This window comes from Theropithecus gelada, chromosome 10 (genome assembly GCF_003255815.1).
Source record: "Theropithecus gelada isolate Dixy chromosome 10, Tgel_1.0, whole genome shotgun sequence".
Lineage (NCBI taxonomy): Eukaryota > Metazoa > Chordata > Mammalia > Primates > Cercopithecidae > Theropithecus > Theropithecus gelada.
Window position 1 is genome coordinate 15045145 of NC_037678.1, and position 9058 is coordinate 15054202.

At 44.4% G+C, this 9058-nt stretch overlaps 1 pseudogene; it reads left to right on the top strand.

Annotated features, from left to right (window-relative positions):
- LOC112632368 overlaps positions 1 to 8358 on the top strand; it is a 39439-nt pseudogene extending 31081 nt beyond the window's left edge.
- Positions 8359 to 9058: the final 700 nt, after the last annotated feature.

Genomic DNA, 9058 nt, shown 5'->3' on the forward strand with positions numbered 1-9058 from the left:
CAGGGCTGCTCGAGCCTGACCCTAGGACCTTATTATAGAGTTGGTGTTTTATCCTCAATGAAATGGGAAGCCATTGAATGGCTATCAGCAGAGGAATGACATGATCATTGTATGTGTGTGTGTGTGTGTGTGTGTATGTGTGTCTAAAAATATATATCTCAGCCACACACGGTGGCTCATGCCTGTAATCCCAGCACTTTGGGAGGCCAAGGTGGGAGGATCGCTTGAGGCCAAAAGTTTGAGACCAGCCTGGGCAACATGGTGAGACCCTGTCTCTTAAAAAAAGTCGGGGGGAGGTGGAAGGAGACTTTTTTCTGCCTACACTTTTGTACCTTTCTAATTTTGAACCATGTGTTTACCAATTTAAATCAATCAATCAAAACCTTAAAATAAAGCAGCTCCTCTGGCTGCCACGTGGAGACCAGAAGATGGACCGAGAATAGAAGGCAGCAGGTCAGTGAGGCACCCACCAGGGTCGTCTGCGGTCACACCTGAGGTTCATTGCTTCAAGCCAAGGAAATCAAGGACAAGAATACACAAGGCACACAAGGAGTGAGGTTAAGAGCAGAGGTTTAAATAGGCAAAAGAAGGAGAAATGCTCTCCTTCCTGCAGAGAAAGAGGAGCTCCCAAGTGGGTGTTCCAGTTCCATGGTGAAATGTACCAGGTTTTATAGATGAGCTTGAGGAGGCAGTGTCTCATTTACATAGGGCCCAGAAGATTGGTCAAACCAGGTGTTCCATTTACATAGCTCGGGAAGAAGCTGGCTTCCCCACCCTAATCTTTTTTTGAGACAGAATCTTGCTCTGTCACCCAGGCTGGAGTGCAATGGTGTGATCCCAGCTCACTGCAACCTCCACCTCCTGGGTTCAAGTGATTCTCCTGTCTCAGCCTCCCAAGTAGCTGGGATTACAGGCACATGCCACCATGCCTGGCTAATTTTTGTATTTTCAGAAGAGACAGGGTTTCTCCATGTTGGTCAGGCTGGTCTCGAACTCCTGACCTCAACTGATCCTCCCTCCTCGGCCTCCCAAAGTGCTGGGATTACAGGGGTGAGCCACTGCGCCTGGCCCCTAAACTTTTATTATGCAGATAGGTCCTCCACCTGGTTGGCTCCGTGTTCCCCGTTTCTTTCTGTACACCTCGTGACAAAGAAAAGGGAAAAAGGAGCCTCCATGTTGAAGATACTTGGCTTCCAGATAGCCTTTTCCTATTGGCACGGCTACCAGCATTCACCTGTGCAAGTTTCCAGCTTCCTTATCTATGTCTGCAGCTCGATTTTACAGGCTGCTTTTTGTTAGAAAAGAAATGATTTGGGGACTGCTTTTTGTTAAAAGGGAAGCCTTAGCGAGGACTCTCTTACCCTCACTAGCTGCCTAAATCATTCCTTTTTAGCTCGTGTGTCAATGGGAGGCTTACACTGTGGGGGTATAGAGAAGCAGATGGAGTCAAAGACATTCACGAGCCGGGCGCAGTGGTTCACACCAGTAACCTCAGCACTTTGAAAGGCTGAGGTGGGCAGATCACCTGAGGTCAGCAGTTTGAGAACAGCCTGACCAACACGGTGAAACCCCGTCTGTATGAAAAATACAAAAATTAGCCGGGTGTGATGGTGGGTGATTGTAATTCCAGCTACTCAGGAGACTGAGGCACGAGAATCACTTGAGCCCAGGAGACGGAGGTTGCAGTGAGCTGAGATTGTGCCACTGCCCTCCAGCCCGGTCAACAGGGTGAGATTTCCTCTGAAAAAAGAAAAAGAAAAGAAAAGAAAGAAGGAAGGAAAGAAGGGAGGAAGGAAGGAAGATTCATGAAGTAAAACAGTTCTCTTGATAGCCCCTTCCAATCTGATTCTGCCCTCATCTGAATGGAAGAGTCTGAGAGACAGGAAAGAGGTTTCCCTGGGGACCTTTTGTCCAACGCTCCTTTGTCTCTAAAAGATGCTTGCTTTGCACTGGTGACAGAAGTGGAGTCTAAAGAAAGAACGCAAGACCTGAACAAAAACAGCAAGGGACAGTGTTAGAGGAGGACCACTCCGGCAGCCTCTTCCCTCCAGAGCCGTTTCCTCTGCCTGGCAGAATCCTGGATGTTGAAGTACTCAGGGGATTCATCTACCTAGAGTTGCAGGCACACATATGGTTCATTGGTACCCACACGATGTTCTGAGCGCACCCTGTCTAAGGTAACAAGAACCTGCTGGCTCATGGGAAACCTCTCACATGGAGAATGAAGCCGATTCTATGACTTGAAGTTTGGGAGAGTGTTTGTTGAACGGAATAGTTGACTTCTGTTTAAAATGCAAATACCTGGCCGGGCGTGGTGGCTCACACCTGTAATCCCAGCACTTTGGGAGGCTGAGGCGGGCGGATCATGAGGTCAGGAGATCGAGACTATCCTGGCTAACCCGGTGAAACCCCGTCTCTACTAAAAATACAAAAAAATAGCCGGGCGTGGTGGTGGGCGCTTGTAGTCCCAGCTACTCGGGAGGCTGAGGCAGGAGAATGGCGTGAACCCAGGAGGCGGAGCTTGCAGTGAGCCGAGATCGTACCACTGCACTCCAGCCTGGGTGACAGAACGAGACACCGTCTCAAAAAAAAAAAAAAAATGCAAATACCTTTAGGAGAGACAACATATGCAGCTAAAATTCATCCAACAAGAGTACAAAGAGCAACTCTTGTAAAGCTGTGAGCCACATGGCTCAGTTTCACAATCGGGTCATAGTCAAAGAAACACAGTTCACCAACAAGAGTAATTCCAGTTTGTCAGTTTCTCATAAACAGACACATCACCTGACCTAATAACTGCACTCAGGTATTTATGCAAGAAAAATGAAAACGTATGTCCACACGAAGATTTTTACATGAATGTTCAGAGCAACCCTATTCAAAACAACCCCAAACTGGAAACGACCCCAGCATCCATCAACTAGTAAATGCATAAACAAATTGCGGTGTGCCTGGTATATTACTCAGCAATAAACAGGAGCAAAGATGGATGCGTGCAGCAACATGGATGACTCTCAAGTGAAAGAAGCCAGACACAAAAGGCTAATCACTGTATGGTTACATGTATGTGACATTCTGAAAAAGGACAAAACCATAGGGACAGAAATTAAATTGAGACAGGTTGAATTATCTTTTTTTTTTTTTTTTTTTTTGTTGAGACGGAGTCTCTTTCTGTCGCCCAGGCTGGAGTGCAGTGGCACGATCTCAGCTCACTGCAACCTCTGCCTCCTGGGTTCACGCCATTCTCCTGCCTCAGCCTCCCGAGTAGCTGGGACTACAGGCGCCCGCCACCGCGACCGGCTAATTATTTTGTATTTTTTTAGTAGAGACGGGGTTTCACCATGTTAGCCAGGATGGTCTCGATCTCCTGACCTCGTGATCCGCCCGTCTCGGCCTCCCAAAGTGCTGGGATTACAGGCGTGAGTCACCACTCCCGGCCTGAATTATCTTTAATGCAAATCAGTGGTTGCCAGGAGCAGGGGCTGGAAAAGGAACTACAACCTATGAAATCTCTGTATAGGTTAATGGCATAACTTTGATATGTGACTGGCTTTGTGGCTTGCTCCTCTGTATCTCTCTGTGTTTACATCTGTGAGTGTATATAAAGATGAATACTGCAGGTTTGTTTTTTACTGGCTCGAGTAGAGAGAGGGTATCCTGGACACCTCTACACCCAGCTCTCTGTCCTCTCTTTATTACTTGATCTCGGGTAAGGATGGATTCTTCAACACCGTTACAGGAAACAGCAAACATCCTTCTAAGTAAAAGGGCATAGGGGAATTTTCAAGGTAATGGAAATGTTCTGTATCTTGACTGTGACGGTGGTTACATGGCTGTGGGCGGTCATCAAAATTCACTAAACTGTACACCTCCAAAAGTGAATTGTACTGCATGTAAATTACACCTTGATAGACCTGACTTGGAAAAAAAAGCCCTCATGTTCCTTGCTTGTTTTTCTCACTCTGTGAAGTGGATATGCAGTCTTTAGCCACACTTCTTTAAAATCCCTTTTGTCTACCACACGCTGCTTTTGTCGCCTCTCATTGTGTCCCTGCAATAAAGGAAACTCCTCCCCCAGGTGGGGTCCACTCTCCCCATGCTCTCTGCCCTTCCCCAACCCCTGCAGTTCTGTGTCTCCCAATCGTGCATCATAGAAACCCCAAAGACAACATCTGGGTGGGAAGGCTGGAAGTGTTTTTTTTTTTTTTTAAGAACATGCTATCGTTCTTGCTTTTATTATTTTTAATTGACACATAATTGTGCATATTTATGCAGCACAGTGTGATATTTCAATACATGTATATGATGCATAATCATCAAATAGGGATAATTAGCATATACATCACCTCAAACATTTATCATTTCTTTGTGTTTGAAACATGCAAAATCTGCCTTTCTAATTGGAAATATACAATAAGTTGTTATAGTTGCTCTACAGTGCTGTAGAATACTAGAACTTATTCCTCCTATCTGGATGCACTTTTGTATCTGTTAACCAACCTCTGGCTGTCCTCCCATCCTACTCTCCCCTGACTCTAGTGACCATTATTCTACTCTCTCCTCCTACGAGATCAACTTTTTCAGCTAACACATAGGAGTAAGAACATGCAGTATTTATCTTTCTGTGCCTGGCTTATTTCACTTAACATCATGTCCTCCAAATTCATTCACGTTACCAGGAATGACAAAATTTCATTCTTTTTTTTTTTTTTTTTTTTGAGACGGAGTCTTGCTCTGTGCCCCAGGCTGGAGTGCAGTGGCGCGATCTCCGCTCACTGCAAGCTCCGCCCCCCCGGGTTCACGCCATTCTCCTGCCTCAGCCTCCCAAGTAGCTGGGACTACAGGCGCCCACCACCTCGCCCGGCTAATTTTCTTGTATTTTTAGTAGAGATGGGGTTTCACCGTGTTAGCCAGGATGGTCTCGATCTCCTGACCTCGTGATCCGCCCGTCTCGGCCTCCCAAAGTGCTGGGATTACAGGCTTGAGCCACCGCGCCCGGCCAAAATTTCATTCTTTTTGATGGCTGGATAATATTCCATTGTTCATATATACTACCTTTTCTATTGAGGAACACTTAGTTTGATTTCGTATCTTGGCTCTTGTGAATAGTGCTGCAATAAACATGAGTGTACAGATAGACTGACAAACTGATTTCGTTTCCTTTGGATATTCACCAAGTAATAGGACTTCTGGATCATATGGCAATTCCATTTTTAGTTTTTTGAGGAACCTCCATAATGATTCCATAATGGCTATACGAATTTACCTTCCCACCCAACGGTATATAAAGAGTTCCTCTTTCAGCCGGGCACGGTGGCTCACGCCTGTAATCCCAGGACTTTGGGAGGCTGAGGCAGGCGGATCACAAGGTCAGGAGATCGAGACCATCCTGGCTAACACGGTGAAACTCTGTCTCTATAAAAATACAAAAAATTAGCCGGGCGTGGTGGCAGGCGCCTGTAGTCCCAGCTACTCGGGAGGCTGAGGCAGGAGAATGACGTGAACCCAGGAGGCGGAGCTTGCAGTGAGCCGAGATTGCGCCACTGCACTCCAGCCTGGGGACAGAGCGAGTTCCTCTTTCTCTGTCTCCTTGCCAGTATTTGTTAATTTTGTCTTTTTAGTAACAGCCATTTTAATGCGGGTGAGATTGTACCTCATTATGGTTTTGATTTGCATTTCCTGATGATTAATGATGTGAAGCATTTTTCTCATATGCCCATTGGCCATGCATATGTCTTCTTTTGAAAAATGTCTATTCAGATTATTTGCCCATTTTAAAATTAGATTATTTGGCTTTGTTGTTATTGTTTTGCTGTTGGATTGTTTGCCTTCCTTATATATTCTGCTCTCAAACTCTTGGCCTCAGGCCATCCTCCCTTGGCTTCCCAAAGCACTGAGATTACAGGTGTGAGCCACTGCACCCAGCTTTTGTGTATCCTGTTTATTAATTCCTTATCAGATGAATAGTTGCAAATATTTTCTCCCATTCTGTAGGTTGTCTCTTCACTCTGTTGATTGCTTGTTTTAAGCACTGAAGCTTTTTAGCTTGGGGTAATCCCATTTATCTGTTTTTACTTTTGTTGCCAGTGCCAATAAACCTTTAGCCCCAAGCAATGTCCTCCTGAAGTGTTCCCCCCAATGTTTTCTTCTAGTAGTTTTATAGTTTCAGGTCCTGCATTTAAGTCTTTAATCCATTCTGATTTGAACTTTTCTATATGGTGACCGATAAAAGTCTAGTTTCATTTTTCTGTGTATGTATATCCAGTTTTTCCAGCAGCATTCGTTGAAAAGACTGTTTTTTCACTACTGAATGTTCTTGGTGCCTTCGTTGAAAATCAGCTGGCTGGTCTCAGTGGAGACTCTGCTCTGGGAGGGAGAAAGAGGTGGGAACTGGTGCGAGCCGCGAAGGTGCACGGTAGGCAACTGCAACGGTGCTGCCGTGCAAACCGTAAACAGGTATCTGCTGCTCATGATCCAGGAGCACCTGGAGTTGCGCCTGCTAAACCCTGAATTGTAATTGTCTGATGTTGAAGCTTGAATGCCTCAGGAAATAAAGTCTTTGCTTTCGTTTTTTGGAGGTCAGTTTGCCAGCAGTCAAGAAACCTGGAAAGTCACCATTTTAAATTCTTAGCATTCCCTCTGAAGATATTGCAAGAAATTTAATGAAATGGACAGTCTATGTGTGACCTATGGGATCATGGACAATCTCCCAAGGAGCTGTACAGTTCTCTTAAAAATTACCCTGTGGAGAAGATGGTTCCATTTCTACATTCAGACTCTATGTATAAAATAAAGATTCACACTTTTAATAAAACATTGACACAAGAAGGGAAAAATCAAGCGAACAGATGCACTTGAATGTCTGCCATTTGAAGAAAAAGTGAACTTAAAGAAACCACAACATATATTATTATGGTTTGGACCGAAACTGCCTTCCTGAGAAGCCACATGATATTTATTTTGGTAGATGGATTTCAGATGGACGGAGAGCGCTTATTGAGTCATACAGTGTCAAAAAGAGGCACTTTGTTGGAAATACAAGTATGGATGCTGGTTTGTCATTCATCATGGTTAACCATGGAAAGTGAAAGAAAATGATACTGTCTTTGATCCATCTGTTTTTTTTTTGTTTTTTTTGTTTTGAGACGGAGTCTCGCTCTGTCGCCCAGGCTGGAGTGCAGTGGCACGATCTCAGCTCACTGCAAGCTCCCGCCTCCCAGGTTCACGCCATTCTCCTGCCTCAGCCTCCCGAGTAGCTGGGATTACAGGTGCCCGCCACCTCGCCCGGCTAGTTTTTTGTATTTTTTAGTGGAGATGGGGTTTCACCATGTTAGCCAGGATGGTCTCGATCTCCTGACCTCGTGATCTGCCCGTCTCGGCCTCCCAAAGTGCTGGGATTACAGGCTGAGCCACCGCGCCCGGCCTGATCCGTTTGCTGAAACAGCAGTGGACTGTAAGTTGGGTCTTCTCAAAACTCACTCCAACCAAATGGATAAGGTTCTGTCTGAGAAAGCAAAGGAAAGCTTTTCTATTCTTCTTGACAACTAGTTCTTCTAGATGACCTCCTGATAGCATCTGCTCATTTTGGTGCATATGTTTATGGGACAGACATAGACCACAACACAGTTCAAGGCTTGGGAACGGCCAGTAGGAAAAAACAGCTATGGAGAGGACCAGATGAAAATATTAGGGCCAATCTTTGTCAATATGGTTTAGAGAAGTATTACCATGATGTCCTGGTTTCAGATGCATCTAAATCTTTCTGGAGAAAGGGTACACATTTTGATGTAATCATTACTGATCCTCCATATGGTATCAGAGAATCTGCGAGAAGAACAGGTTCACCAAAGGAAATACCAACAGAGATTAGAAAAACATCCAGAAAGCTACATTCCTGTTTCCTTGGGTTATCAGCCAAGTGATACGTTTCTTGACTTGTTAAAACTTCTCAGCTGAGACCCTTGTGTTAGGTGGAATACTAGTCTATTGGTTACTAGTGTATACACCTGAATACACTGAAGAGATCGTGCCCTGGCATCCTTGCCTGAAACTCGTTAGCAACTGCGAGCAGAAATTTTCCAGTCACACATCAAGGCGTTTGATCACAATGGAAATGGTGAAGAAATTTGAGAACCAGGACAGTCTATGTGTGAACTATGGGATCATGGACAATCTCCCAAGGAGCTGTACAGTTCTCTTAGAAATTACCCTGTGGAGAATACCATTTTCTTCAAATGGTATTCACATCTGCAAAGTGATCATTTTTTGCCATACCAAGGTCACAATTCCTTCTGTGAGAAATATTTTAGTGGGGTAACAGAAAAAATTGCCAAGGAAGAACAATCCAGCCAGGAATGAAAATTAAGATTTTGACAATGAAGAAAGGATGAGAATTTGATAGAAAAGATGTCTGGATGTGAACTTTCATGTATGATCCGAACAATATGTACTGTTTTAAAATATTTTGCATAAAAAAGGTACAAAGTAAATTGAGCGATGCTTTTAAAGTTATCTTTGTTTCATAGACTTTTTTGTTGTATGTGTTACTTTTTTTTTTTTTGGAGACGGAGTCTCGCTGTGTCACCCAGGCTGGCATGCAATGGCGTGATCTCGGCTCACTGCAATCTCTGCCTCCTGGGTTCAAGTGATTCTCCTGCCTCAGCCTCCCGAGTAGCTGGGATTACAGGTGCATGCCACCATGCCCAGCTAATTTTTGTATTTTTAGTAGAGACGGGGTTTCCCCATGTTGGTCAAGCTGGTCTCAAACTCCTGACCTCATGATCCGCCTGCCTTGGCTTCCCAAAGTGCTAGGATTACAGGTGTGAGCCACTGTGCCTGGCCATGTTACAGGTGTGAGCCACTGTGCCCAGCCATTAAATAAGATCCAATCTTTTGGATATGATTTAATTTATATTTGTACTTTCAAGTGTTAAAGGAGATTGACTCAAAACAGTATTTTTAAACAATCTACAAAGGGAATTAATATTGTTGACTTTTAAAACATATCTGCTGGATATACTATAAGCAATTAATAGTAGTTAAGAATTTGTTCATTAAG